Consider the following 13,813-nt stretch of genomic DNA (forward strand, 5'->3'; position numbering starts at 1 on the left):
AGCCAGGGAGCAAGCCAGTAAGCAGTGTTCCTCCCTGGTTTCTGTTTCCAGCTCCTCCCTTAAGCTGTTGCCTTGGCGTACCTGGATGCTGAACCACACACTGTTATATAAAGTAAACCCTTTCTTACCCATGTTGGTTCTAGTCAAGTGTTTTATCACAGCAATATAAAGCAATTTCAAGGTGCTCCAGCCTTTTATTCAGTACATGTAAGTTCTGTCTCCTTCCTAATGTAAATATGTCCTTGTTTATTCTATTACAACTTTTCTCTATATGGGTTTTCAATGGATTTATTGTAATTGAAATTTTTATTGCATAAATGGCAAGAAAACGATTTGTAATGCAAGGTAATTCTATTTCTAACCCTTTCTGTCCTGAAATGAAGCTGTCCACAGGAGTGTTCTATGATAGTTTTGTGGTAGCAAACTTGGAGAAGCTTTCTGTGAAGATGATATGCTTATTATCTAGGAAAATAATGATGCATGAGGGTGGAAGCCAGGCAGGTTGGCTAGTAGCCTTTTAGGTGATTTGGGGGGGGGGGCTTTTCCTGGCTGTGACACAAGCCCATTGTGTGCCCAGTGGCCTCATTGACACAAGTGCTTCCTTCTCTGTTGGTTAGAGTTTTGTCAACTTGACACTAGCTAGAGACATCTAAGAAGCAGGAACTGCAATTGAGAAAATGAATCCATCAGATTGTCTTTATACAAATCTAATGGGCATTTTATTGACTGTTGATTGATATGAGATGTAGGTTGATATATTATTTATGTTTTATTAGAGCTTGACTGAGGACTCAGAAAGCAAAGTCAGCCACGAGCTATAAAAGACAGGCAGTAGTGGTACACATCTTTCATCCCACCACTTGGGAAGGAGAGGTAGACAGCAAAACTGAGCTACAAGAAATATGCCCAGTCCTAAAGAGAAACAGCTCACACAAAGATGATTTCAGCACTTGGGATCGCATGCCTTTAATCGCAGAACTCATGAGAGGTATTTAAGACAGGAATAGGGTCTCAGAACTAGCATTCATTCTCCAGCCACATTGAGGATAGGAAGACACTGAAGTGTCAGGATTCTCTCTAGCCATGTTGAGGAGAACATAAGCAGGCTGAGTGAATCTGAGGAGCAGTGAAGTCTGGATCAGCTTGTGGATCATCCCTTTCAGCCTGAGAGTTAAGAGCTAGTAGCTGGCTGCTTTGCTTTTCTGATCTTCAGCTTGAAACTTGAACCCCAATATCTGTCTCTGGGTCTTTTAGTTTTTGTGCTGCAGAGCATAGTTCCATCCCTAGGCACATGGTCCTGGGGTATTTACAAAAGCAGGCAGAGCAAGCCAAGAGGGGCAAGTCAGAAAGCAGAAATCCCCCATGGCCTCTATTCAGTTCCTACCTCCAGGTTCTTGCCTTGTTCCTTCTCTGACTTCCTCAGTCATAGAGTATAACCTGAGGTGGTAAGCTGAAATAGACCCATTCCTTCACAAAGTTGCTTTTGGTCATATGTCTACAACAGCAATAGATAGCAGACTAAGAAACACCCTAACCTGGAGACTAGATAAATGTTGTAAACTTGCATTTGAACTTCTCTGCTGTTCTAGGCTTAGAAAGTCTGCTTAGAAGTGTATTATAATTAATCTCTTCTATAGGAGAAAATGCAAGCATGATCTGTCAGCCACCATACCCAGAATACTGTGCTTCTAAATAAGAAGCATGAAATCCCAGCACAATTCTTCACAGACCTTGAAAAAACAATTCTCAACTTTATATTGAAAAACAAAAGACCAAGGATAGCCAAAACAACCCTGCACAATAAGAAAACTCCCGGAGGCATCACCATCCCTGAATTCAAGCTCTATTATAGAGCTATAGTCCTGAAAACAGCTTGGTATTGGCACAAAAATAGACAGGTAGACCAATGGAATTGAGTTGAAAACCATGATATTAACCCGCACACCTATGAACACCTGATTTTTGACAAAGGAGCTAAAGCTATACAATGGAATAATGAAAGCATCTTTACCAAATGGTGCTGGCATAACTGGATGCTGGCATGTAAAAGACTGCAGATAGAACCATGTCTATTGCCATACACAAAACTTAAGTCCAAATGGATCAAAGACCTCAACATAAACCCAGCCACACTGAACTTAAGAGAAAAGAAAGTAGGAAATACCCTAGAACGAATTGGTACAGGAGACTGCTTCCTGAACATAACACCAGTAGCACAAACACTGAGATCAACTATTAATAATTGGGACCTCCTGAAACTGGGACGCTTCTGTAAGGCAAAGGACACAGTCAACAAGACAAAAAAACGACAGCCCAAGGATTGGGAAAAGTTACTCACCAAACCCACATCCTACAGAGGGCTGATCTCCAAAATTTACAAAGAACACAAGAAGCTAGTCTCCAAAACACCAAACAATCCAATTAAAAAGTGGGGTACAGAACTAAATAGACAATTCTCAATAGAGGAATCTAAAATGGCTGAAAGACACAAAAGAAAGTGTTCAACAACCTTATCCATCAGGGAAATGCAAATCAAAACAACTCTGAGATACCATCTTACTCCTGTCAGAATGGCTAAAATCAAAAACACCAATGACAGTTTATGCTTGAGAGGATGTGGAGAAAGGGGAACACTCCTCCACTGCTGGTGGGAGTGCCAACTTGTACAGCCACTTTGGAAATCAGTATGGTGACTCCTCAAAAAATGGGAATGAGTCTACCACAAGATCCAGCAATTCCACTCCTGGGCATAAACCCAAAAGAAGCACATTCATATAACATGGACATCTGTTCACTGATGTTCATAGCAGCACTATTTGTAATAGCCAGAAACTGGAAGCAGCCTAGATGCCCCTCAACCGAAGAATGGATAGAGAAATTGTGGTACATTTACACAACGGAGTACTACTCAGCAGAAAGAAAAAAAAAAAAAAAAACTATGGAATGTTAAAATTCGCAGGCAAATGGATGGAACCAGAAGAAACCATTCTGAGTGAGGAAACCCAGTCACAAAATGACAAACATAGTATGAACTCACTCATATGTGGATTTTAGATATAAAGGATTACCAGCCTACAATCCACACAGCCAGAGAAGCTAGTAAACAAAGAGGACCCTAAGAGAGACATACATGGTTCCCTTTAGAAGCAGAAAGGGACAAGGTCTCCTGAGCAAATTGGGAGCACGGGGTGGGGGGAGGGAGATGGGAACTAGGAGAATGAGAATGGGAGAAGAGGAGGGGTGAGGAAGACATGATGGGGCAGGGAGGTTGAGTTGAGGGAAGGAAGAACAGAAGAGAGCAAGATAAGACATAATATAGTAGAGGGAGACATTATAGGTTTAAAGAGAAATCAGGCACTAGGGAAATGTCTGAAGAGCTACAAAGATGACACCAATTAACAATCAAAGCAACAGGGGAGAGGCTATCTTAAATGCCCTCTCCTGATAATGAGATAACTAATTCATATGACATCGTAAAGCCTTTGCCCAACAGCTGGTGGAATTAGAAGCAGATACCCACAGCTAAATCTTGAACTGAACTGGAATCCAGTTGCAGAGAAGGAGGACTGATGAGCAAAGGGGTCCACACCAGGCTGGTGAAACCCAAAGAAACAGCTGACCTGAACAAGGGAGAGCTCTTGGTCCCCAGACTGATAGCTGGGAAACCAGCATGGGACTGATCCAGACCCCATGAATGTGGGTGTCAGTGAGGAGACCTTGGAAATCTATGGGACCTCTTGTAGTGGATCAGTGCTTATCCCTAGCATAGGAATGGACTTTGGGAGCCCATCCCTCATGGAGGGATACTCCCTGAGCCTAGACACAAGTGGGTTGGCCAAGGCCCTATCCCAAAGAATAAGACAGACTTTGAAGACCCCCTATGAAAGGCCTCACCCTCCCTTGGGAGCAGAAAGGGTATGGGATAGGGAGGGCGTTAGTTGTGGGGGCAAGGGAAGGAGAGGAGGGAGAGGGACCTGGGATTAACATGTAAAATAATTTCTTTAAAATTTAAAAAGTTTTTTTACAAAATAAAATAAATAAGAAGCATGTCGCACCACACTCCTGAGTTCCTACAAATAAATCCTTGGTTTTCTATAGAGGTGCTCTTTGATCTAGAGTTATGGCAGAGAGCTTTAAAATAAAGCACAGAGATAAGAAGTTAGTGTTGTTTAGAGCCTACTTCTGGATTTGAAAGCCTACCAATTCCTGAGCCCTAAATCCCACCAATCCCTGAACACAAAACCCATCATTCCCTAATCTCAAAATTCCATCAATCAGCTTGTCTTGAGATCTCATCAATACCCACCCTGGAAATCTGCACCCTGGATGACTCATCCCTCAAGAAATGCTGTATAAGCCGGTGTCTTGCCCAGTTCCCAGTTGCTTGTCTCCTGAGCTGAGACAGCCACCCTTCTGGGTTTTTCCCTGCCAATAAATCTCATGTAAGATTTGTTATCTGGTGTTGACTTTGTGGTATTCCTTTGCTCCAGGCTGTCAGGACACCCCCCTCCCCGCAGAGCTGTAACATTTTCATAGGGGAAACATCTCCCTCAAAGTTGTAACACTTCTCCATAGGGAAAATCTTTCTGCTCAGAGTTGTAACACTTATAGTCAGACTGGAGGTTCTTTGTCTGAATCTTTCTATCCTTCTATTCCAGACTATATCAAGGTCCCATTTCCTCTGGGTCTGACTGGTGAATCCTGCCTATTTTTCCCAGAGTTCCTATCTCTTCCCAGAAGTTCTTCCTATCCTTATATGCCTAGCTAGTGTCCATTCAGCTCTATTAATCCAATCAGAAGGCAACTTAGCAGAGACACATCTTCATGATGTACAAAATGGTTATCCCACAACAGGGGAATGCCCAAGCAATGACTGCAATGATTCTTTTCAGTTATATAAATCAGTTTTTTATGAACTTTAAATATTAGCATACCAAGTAGTGCATTTCATTGTAGCCATTTTATACATGCATGTCATTATGCTCTGTTCTTATCCATTACCCTACCCTATTGCTCTCCCCTCTGTCACCAGCTGTCTTTGTTCTGCTGCCTGCCTTTTTCAGTTATATTCCATTGCTGTCCCCTGACCCTATGAGCTCTTCCTTCTTGAGAACATCTCTTTGAAACACATACTTAGTAACCAATCTTGATTAATAATGCTGACTCCTCATTTGTGTCCACAAGGTAACTAAGAGCCTGATGTCTCTGCTTCATTTTGTCTGTACTTTGGCTGGAGACACAGAGAGAAGTTACTTTCTTCATCATTCCTCTTGAATTACTGTGAACTTCAAAACAGACCATTGCAACCCCAGATGAAGCCAGCAATCCAGGATAGGGAGCCTGCACCCTCACTGACTGAGATATCAACAGTTTAACAACATAATGATTCACCTTGTTGGACCAGAATTGATTCAGTGGGTCAGTGATGGACCTTAACTCTATTATATATACCCCTCGCCCTCTATTTAAATTGAGGTTAGTACCCCAGGTGTGTGTGTGTGTGTGTGTGTGTGTGTGTGTGTGTGTGTGTATGCTCGTGCACAAATGCTCATGAGCGCATGTTCATTGGACCCTTTATTTATTCTTCTTCCTAGCTCAGCCACTTTCCTAACTCTCCTTTCTCTGTTTTCAATGCATTTGACTCTTTAGTTGGTGTATCAGGATAGGTGTCTGTCTTAGGGTTTCTATTGCTGTGAAAAGACACCATGACTGCAGCAACTCGTATAAAGGAAAGCATTTCATTGGTGCTAGCTTTACATTCAGAGGTTTAGTCTATTAATGTGGAAGCATGGTGGCATGTAGACAGACATGGTACCAGAGAGGTAACTAAGAAACCTCCATTCAGATAGGAAGGCAGCTGGAAGAGACAGAGAGCCATTGGCCCTGACTTGAGCTTCTGAAGCCTCAAAGTCCATCCCACAGTGACACTCTTCCTCCAATAAGGCCACAGCAAGGCCATACATCCAATAATGTCACTCCCTATAAGTCCATGGGGACCTTTTCCATTGAAATCCCCACAGTGGCCAAGTATAGCTTGCATAGACTCCCAGCGCTTAGTCACCATAAAACTTCCTGCAACAATTGGTCTCTACTTTGTAGCATGCCTGTTCTCTGCCAGCAATTATAAACCATTACACTTGTATATTTTACCAGTTGAGAAAAATTTGAACTTCTTCATAGTTCTTGGTAGGATCTTTTAGTTGGTGTATTTTAGATGGCTTGTATAGTTATTAATTTTTAAGGAAGCATTGTCTTGTCACATGCTCTATTTAAATATTGATGCTGCTTTTTCTATTCTCTCTTCATTTGAATGGAATTTTAGTGATGTATTTTGCCTTCATTGTTAGTGCAGTGTGTGTGTGTGTGTGTGTGTGTGTGTGTGTGTGTGTGTGTGCGCGCGCGTGCGCGCTCACCTATATGGATGTTTGTTAAATGTTGGGTGGTCTTTCTCAATTGATTCTCTACCATATTTATCTATTGATTGATTTTGAGGTAGGGTCTTGTCAACTTTTGTTGACCTGTGCAGATCTGTCTGCAAGACCTTGGATTTGAAGCCCTTAATTAAATAATAGGACAAATTACAGTCTCATGCTGTAGACAACTTAAATTCAGTTTTAATGTACATTTGCATATGAATGTAACAAAGTAAGCAATGATCCAAGGAAGGTTGTTTGAGGTCAGAAAAACATGATCAGAAAAAGATTTTAATAAACTCCAGTAAGCACATACTAAATATTAACAGAGCATCATTTTCCCAGAACTTTCTCAGAACAGACCAATTTAAACACAATTGCCTGGCATGCATTATAGAGTATATCTGGGAAAGCACAAAGCAAGAGAAGGCCATATCCAGATTCAGGGTCTACTAAGGATAACACTCAGCATATCCTTTCACCAGATGGAGTTCTATAGCTCTGATCTAACATCCAACAAGAATAAACATGTCTTATAAATTGAATGTAAATGTTTAACATAGGAGGCAAAAACCACATCCAAGAACAACGCAGGGAACAAAATGCACATGAGGGAAAAGAACTGGAGCCTCTCACACTTCCCTAAGGCATTGTTTATCCTGTATCATTCTTTTGACCCTGCTCTGACAGGTCTCACACTGAACCTAGAGACCACCTTTTCAGCTAGACTGGCTGGCCAGTAAGTTACTGGGATCTGCTTATCTCCATCTCCCTAGCTCTGGGGTCGCAGGTGCACACCAACACTCCCGTGTTTGATACGGATTCTAGGCATCTGATCTCAGGCCCTCATGGTTACCCAGTAAGCACTTTACTCACTAACCCTTGAGCCATCTCTCTAACTCCACAGGTCTTTGACTATTAGCGTTTTTAGTGATTGTGTGCTATTATTTATATTTATGGTACTGAAGTGTTCAAAGCTTGAAGCAGATGGTTACAAATGCAAGGCCAAGCTGCACTACATACATCATACATACATACATACATACATACATACATACATACATACATCATACATACATACATACATACATACATCATACATACATACATACATACATACATCATACATACATACATACATAATACATACATACATACATACATACATACATACATACATCATACATACATACATAATACATACATACATACATACATCATACATACATACATACATAATACATACATACATACATACATACATACATACATACATATTGTCATTGAGGCCATCTCAGTGATAATAAAAAAATGTATTGAAGTATTCCTTTAAATACCATAGAAATTTTAAGAGCCTTTCTGTAACTGGACTGCCTTTCTCCACTCAGTGTGCTCCTGAAGAGTGTAAGTCTCATATATATAAATGAAGTTCCTTCTCCGTATCTTCTAGTATATATATATATATATATATATATATATATATATATATATATATATATGGGCTCCTATTTCCTGAAGAGGGAAAATCTCTGTGTTTTGCCTTTGGGTTTGAAGGATACTTTTGCTTCATGGGGAACTTAGGTGGGCAGCTTCCTGTGATTTTTGGGTTCCTGTGGTTTCCAAGAGGCCTCATGATTATGGTAATGTTATCTTTCATTTCTCAGCATTTTGTGAGGCCCCTCCTTCTTTTGCTTTCTTTCCTCTTTGTATTGTTTTTAAACATTTTAATTTGAAGTCATCTGAGCATGCTTGTATTTAAACTTCATATATATGTATATGTTTTCATTAAAATTGGGAAAGTTTGTAAATAGTCCCATACCTGCTCATCTCTGTCCACTTAATCTGGTCTCAAGGCAGTAGCCATGTTCTCAGTCTATCTTTGCTTCAGTTTGAATAATTTCTGAAACTTTATTTGTTGTATCCTTGATTTTGTCAGCCCATGGTTTTGCCTCTGCACTAATATTTTATTAAAAATTTTAAATTTCAGTTAATGTTTTGCTCTAATAGTTCTGCTTAATTCTTTTAGAAATATCTTATTCCCCTTATTTTCATGTTCCATATTTATCACTGTATTCTTTTTTCCTCTATTTTTTATTTAAATCTGGAACAAGATTGTTTTACATGCCAATCCCACTATCATCCCTCCCCGCCTCCCTTGCCCCCCCCCCACCCTTTCTGCTACCCAGGGAGGGTCAGGGAATATCCCTCTATGTGAAATGGGCTCCCAAAGTCCATTCCTATGCTAGGGATAAGTACTGATCTACTGCAAGAGGTCCCATAGATTTCCGAGGTCTCCTCACTGACACCCACATTCATGGGGTCTGGATCAGTCCCATGCTGGTTTCCTAGCTATCAGTCTGGGGACCAAGAGCTCTCCCTTGTTCAGGTCAGCTGTTTCTGTGGGTTTCACCAGCCTGGTCTTGACCCCTTTGCTCACCACTCCTCCTTCTCTGCAACTGGATTCCAGTTCAGTTCAGTGTTTAGTTGTGGGTGTCTGCTTCTACTTCCACCAGCTGCTGGATGAAGGCTATAGAATGGCATATAAGCTAGTCATCAATCTCATTATCAGGGGAGGGCATTTAAGGTAGCCTCTCCTCTGTTGCTTAGATTGTTAGTTGGTGTCATCCTTGTAGATCTCTGGACATTTCCCTAGTTCCTGATTTCTCTTTAAACCTATAATGGCTCCCTGTATTATGTTATCTCTTATCTTGCTCTCTTCTATCCTTCCCCCAACTCAACCTTCCTGCTCCCTCATGTTCTCCTCACCCCTCCTCTTCTCCTCTTACCATTCTCCTAGCTCCCTCTCCCCTCCCCATTTTGCTCAGGAGATCTTGTCCCTTTCCCCTTCTCCAGGGGATTATGTATGTCTCTCTTACAGTCCTCCTTGTTTCCTAGCTTTTCTGGCAGTGTGGATTGTAGGCTGGTAATCCTTTATCTCTCTCCTCTTAAGCATGGCAATGCATTTACAAAGCCCTTAAATTTATTTTTTCTAATCTATTTCTTTTCATGTTTGTGTTTGTGAAAATCCATTTCCTCATGTTTTACACAACACTGTGTGTGTCTTGACCAAGGTAGTATTTCCTTAGCAGCTAATGAATGTGGTAAGTGCTGAATATCTGGAACTGGTAGTCTTCCTTTTTAGTGTTACCTTTTGCTCTGCTGGGCAGTTATATGTGAGTAAGTCTGCATATAAGAACCCATCTCAGTCATAGTTTGGCCCCAAAAGCAATTGTTATTCATGATTGGCTCTGGTGTGCAAAATGCATGTATTTATCCTAAGTCCCTCAAGAGAGAACATGTCAAGGGTGGTGAGAAATACAGCAGTATAATTAATATTCAACATCCTGTCTTACATTCCTCTCTAGTGCTGGTATTAAAGGCATGCACCACCACCGATGGCCTCTATGGCTAACTAGTGTGGCTGCTAGGATTAAAGGTGTGTGTCACCACTGCCTGGCCTTGATGGCTGACTAGTTTGGCTAGTTCTGTACTCTGATTTCAGGTAAGCTTTATTTGTTAGATCATAAACAAAATGTCATCCACACTGTGCACATGCAGTTAAGCAGTCTCATGGTAATTAGTGGGAGCACTAGAAGACTGTAGTTATCTGCCTACTTGTCACTCTTTGGAGCTCTTTCCTACAGCAGCAGCTAAACTGGGCTTCCTGAATTCTTATTCTTTTCCTCAGTGCATCCGCAACTCAGGAAGTCATGAACTCCGCTCAGGCACCCCTTCCTGGCTTGTAGCACAGTACTGAACTTTCTTCAAGGCAGCCTGTGATACAGCATGATGGATCAAGTTTACTTCTCATACCTTGAAAAAACATGTTATAATTTTTATTGTTGTTCAATTTCTGGAAAGTAACTTTTAAATATTTCATCCTATCTTCTGGCTGTTTATCACAGTTTCTCATATTTCTCTATATATTTAAGAACAACATTCCTTGAATCCCACTTTATATATTACTTTTGAATCTGCAAATAACTGACTAGTTGCATTGCTCACATTGAACAATTGTCAATATTTTAGAAAATCATTATTCCATTTTCAAGTTAGAAACTACTTATATAACAAAGCATTATTTTACTATACCAGATATGTTATCTTTTTCATATATGAACATAGAACTGCATTTCAGTTCTGCATAGAAAAAGTTCTATGAACTTTGATTTTAAGTGGAAATTTTGTTTATATTACAATTTATTTGAAATATCAACCCAAATCATCATAAATCTAGAAGGGATATTATCCTATTATTCTCCTATGATTTAATCATAGCCTCCAATATCTAAATAAGCCACACACCTAATTGTAACAATTTAAATATAAATATATTTTCAAAATCTTTACATAGTATTTAAGATACCAGTTTACCACAAAAAAACAGTGATGAGTTATAAGCTTATTAAAATTTAGAAGCCCACAGCCTGGATGTTGAGTGAAAGCTCTGTGTTTATTTTGCAGAATGGTGGAACATTATTTTTTGATGATGTTAAGCCATGACCTGTTTGTTATTCAATGTCAAAAGTTCACATCTTTGTCTTGAGAATGGTTTCTTCTAGAAGACTCCAGGCTCAATCACTTGTCCACTAGGCAGGAGTAGAACGCATAATTAAGGAAAGGTAATTGAGATTTATGTAAAAAAACTTTATTTAAACTATCAATTATCTCACTCAAGAGTGAGGCCTCAAGTAGTTGTGCACACAGCAGTCCTTAATAGCAACAAGGACATCCTTCAGTGTGTGAATCAGTCACTAGAGATATCCAGGAAATTACATAGTTTTCATTGATAAAAAAAACTAGGTTGGACCAATGAGATATCTTAACAGATAAAGACACTTGCTGCTAAGTCTGACATATTGAGTTCGATCCCTGTAACAAACATAAAGGAAAGAGGATCAACTTCTGCAAGATTATGTCTTCTATATTCCACATATATACCTCGGTACATACATGCTCATCCAAATGTATATACTCCACAGTAAAGAAATCAGTGTAATTTTTACATTTAAAATTGGACTATCAAGGCATAAAGCATGTGGTGGAACAGTGAATGCATATTACTAAGGACAGAGTGGAGAAATGGTGAAAGATCAGTGATTGCCCAAGTTTTGAGGGAAGAATGAACCAGCTATATGGAATGCAGAGAATATTATATTGTACGTGTGGAATATAACCATTGCTTGAAGATAGGCAAGGCTCAACAGTCAACAGAAAACAAAGTAGATTTAAAAAAAAAAAAAACTGGATTTTCAACCTGACAAAAATTAATTCTGACATTGTAGGAGAGTGACAGCTGTCCTCAGAAACCTAAGGGACTGTCAAGTGGAAAAGCTATCAGACCTCTGCTGAACTAGCTACAAAGTGAAGTTTAATGCCATTGTAAGAGACCCATGTATGATAGCCTTCATTCTGAAAGCATTTAAATCCCGATAAACATATATCAAGATAGCTCAGAGTTAACAGATCTGGCTTTTGGATTCCCAGTACCCCTGTGAGGTGGCTCATAACCACCTGTAACTCCAGGGGATATGACAGCCTCTCCTGACCACTGTGGGGACCTGAACACACATGGCATCTACTCACAACAGACATACACACATAAAAGTATATATGTATGTATGTATGTATGTATGTATGTATGTATGTACAATTGGTGTAGAGAATTGTTTAACATTTCAAATGTTAATTATAGGCTAAATAAACTATTTAAACTACTGTTTAGGAGATTTTCGTAAAATTTAAACAACTAATCTCAGACAAAACAATAAACAGACAATATGGCTTCAGAGAGCAAACACCATGTTCTCATCAGGAGACAGTTGCTGAGTAGACAGAAACAATGGGAATTTGATGAGAGGAATTTCAAGGGTCTCCATGGAGTGGCATTACAAATTCTTTGAGAGAAAATTGAAGTGATTAGATATATTAAAAAGGCAGATGCTAGTAGCATGTGAGGACTGTCCATTTCTGTGAGAGCTCCACACTTACCAGGATTCCTGGATCTGGAATAGGCGCAGGCCTTGCAAACCTTTTTCCCAATTTCCTCTTTTCTTTCCTTAGGTTCTGCATGTTGTAGATACGTTTATCCAAAGACTTAAGGAAAATTGAAAACAAAAAACCAACAAAATATAACCTTTCAGATCATATAAGGCTAATGTGCTTCATTTTTGATTTGTGTCAACTAAAATGATCAGAGCAACCAGAGTCTACTTAGCTAATAGAAGTAGGGAAGAATCACAAAACAAAACCCAAAACTATTTCTTTCCAAATTGTTATACAGAGGTGGAGAAACCCATACTGTAGCATCAGGAGGGCTGTCAGAGGGCCTTGTTTACTCTTGATTCCCATTAATTAATCAATTAAACCATGATTGTTTCTATAAACCCAGATTCATGGTCATGTATTTTCAATTTTATTTTAAATATAATTTCACTCAAAATGTTCAAATGGACATCTTAGTGGTACATGTTTTATTTCATACACCCTATATTCATGGAAGAGTGGATCTACTTTTTAATCTGGCTCCCAAATCCTGCCTTTTATGTCACCATTGTGTGGCATCTGTGAGTACCATAGGCCCAAGGAATGAAAACTGAATGCTTTGAAGAGATGACATGCAGTGTACAGTCAACTACTGATGGAAGAGACAGTGTGATGCTCTGGACACAATGAGACAGGACTTCAAATAAATGAAAAGTTTGTTTTCTCATGATACAAACTGTATAAGTAATCAGAATATCCTCTTGTGTGTGGGGAGGAGACCTGTGCTCAAAAGCTCATGGTAGCACTGTACATTATACACAGCATTCATTAAGGAACAAATGGAGCTTTGTGATTCTCATATTGATAAAATCCAAAGCCAAGCAAATATCACCAGTGCAGTTAGAGAGGCACACACAAGGCAATATATTAAAAGACAGTAGCTAGAAAAAATCTTTGAAATCATGCTTATGTATTTGAGAGATTCAGGGAACAAAAAAAGGGAGGTAGTCTCTGGGTGGATTTGGTGACACAATGTTTCAAAGTCTGAAGTGTAAAATCTGTTTTATTACTCTATTTTACAATTTGTATACATACATACAAATAAGTGCAATCTAATCAAGACTTATTATACTAGTCACAGGACTCCAACTGTCTGAGGAATACATTGAAGATGTGTCTAATTAATGACAACCATATATGCAGGCATAAGTTAAAAACAGTTGAAACAGAATTTACCTGGCTGGCAGAAACATCTGAAGGGTATTGCCTTCGTGGTACTTCCTATATAATATGTAAAAATACAAACAAAATCATGATAAAGCAGAAAAGAAGCCCCATCTCTTTAACATTTGTGTTATAGGTATCATTGTAGACAAAAGAGCAATTGAGCATAATTGAAAGAAGATGGAGAGCCA

Source organism: Cricetulus griseus, chromosome 3 (assembly GCF_003668045.3).
Source record: "Cricetulus griseus strain 17A/GY chromosome 3, alternate assembly CriGri-PICRH-1.0, whole genome shotgun sequence".
Classification (NCBI taxonomy): Eukaryota; Metazoa; Chordata; class Mammalia; order Rodentia; family Cricetidae; genus Cricetulus; species Cricetulus griseus.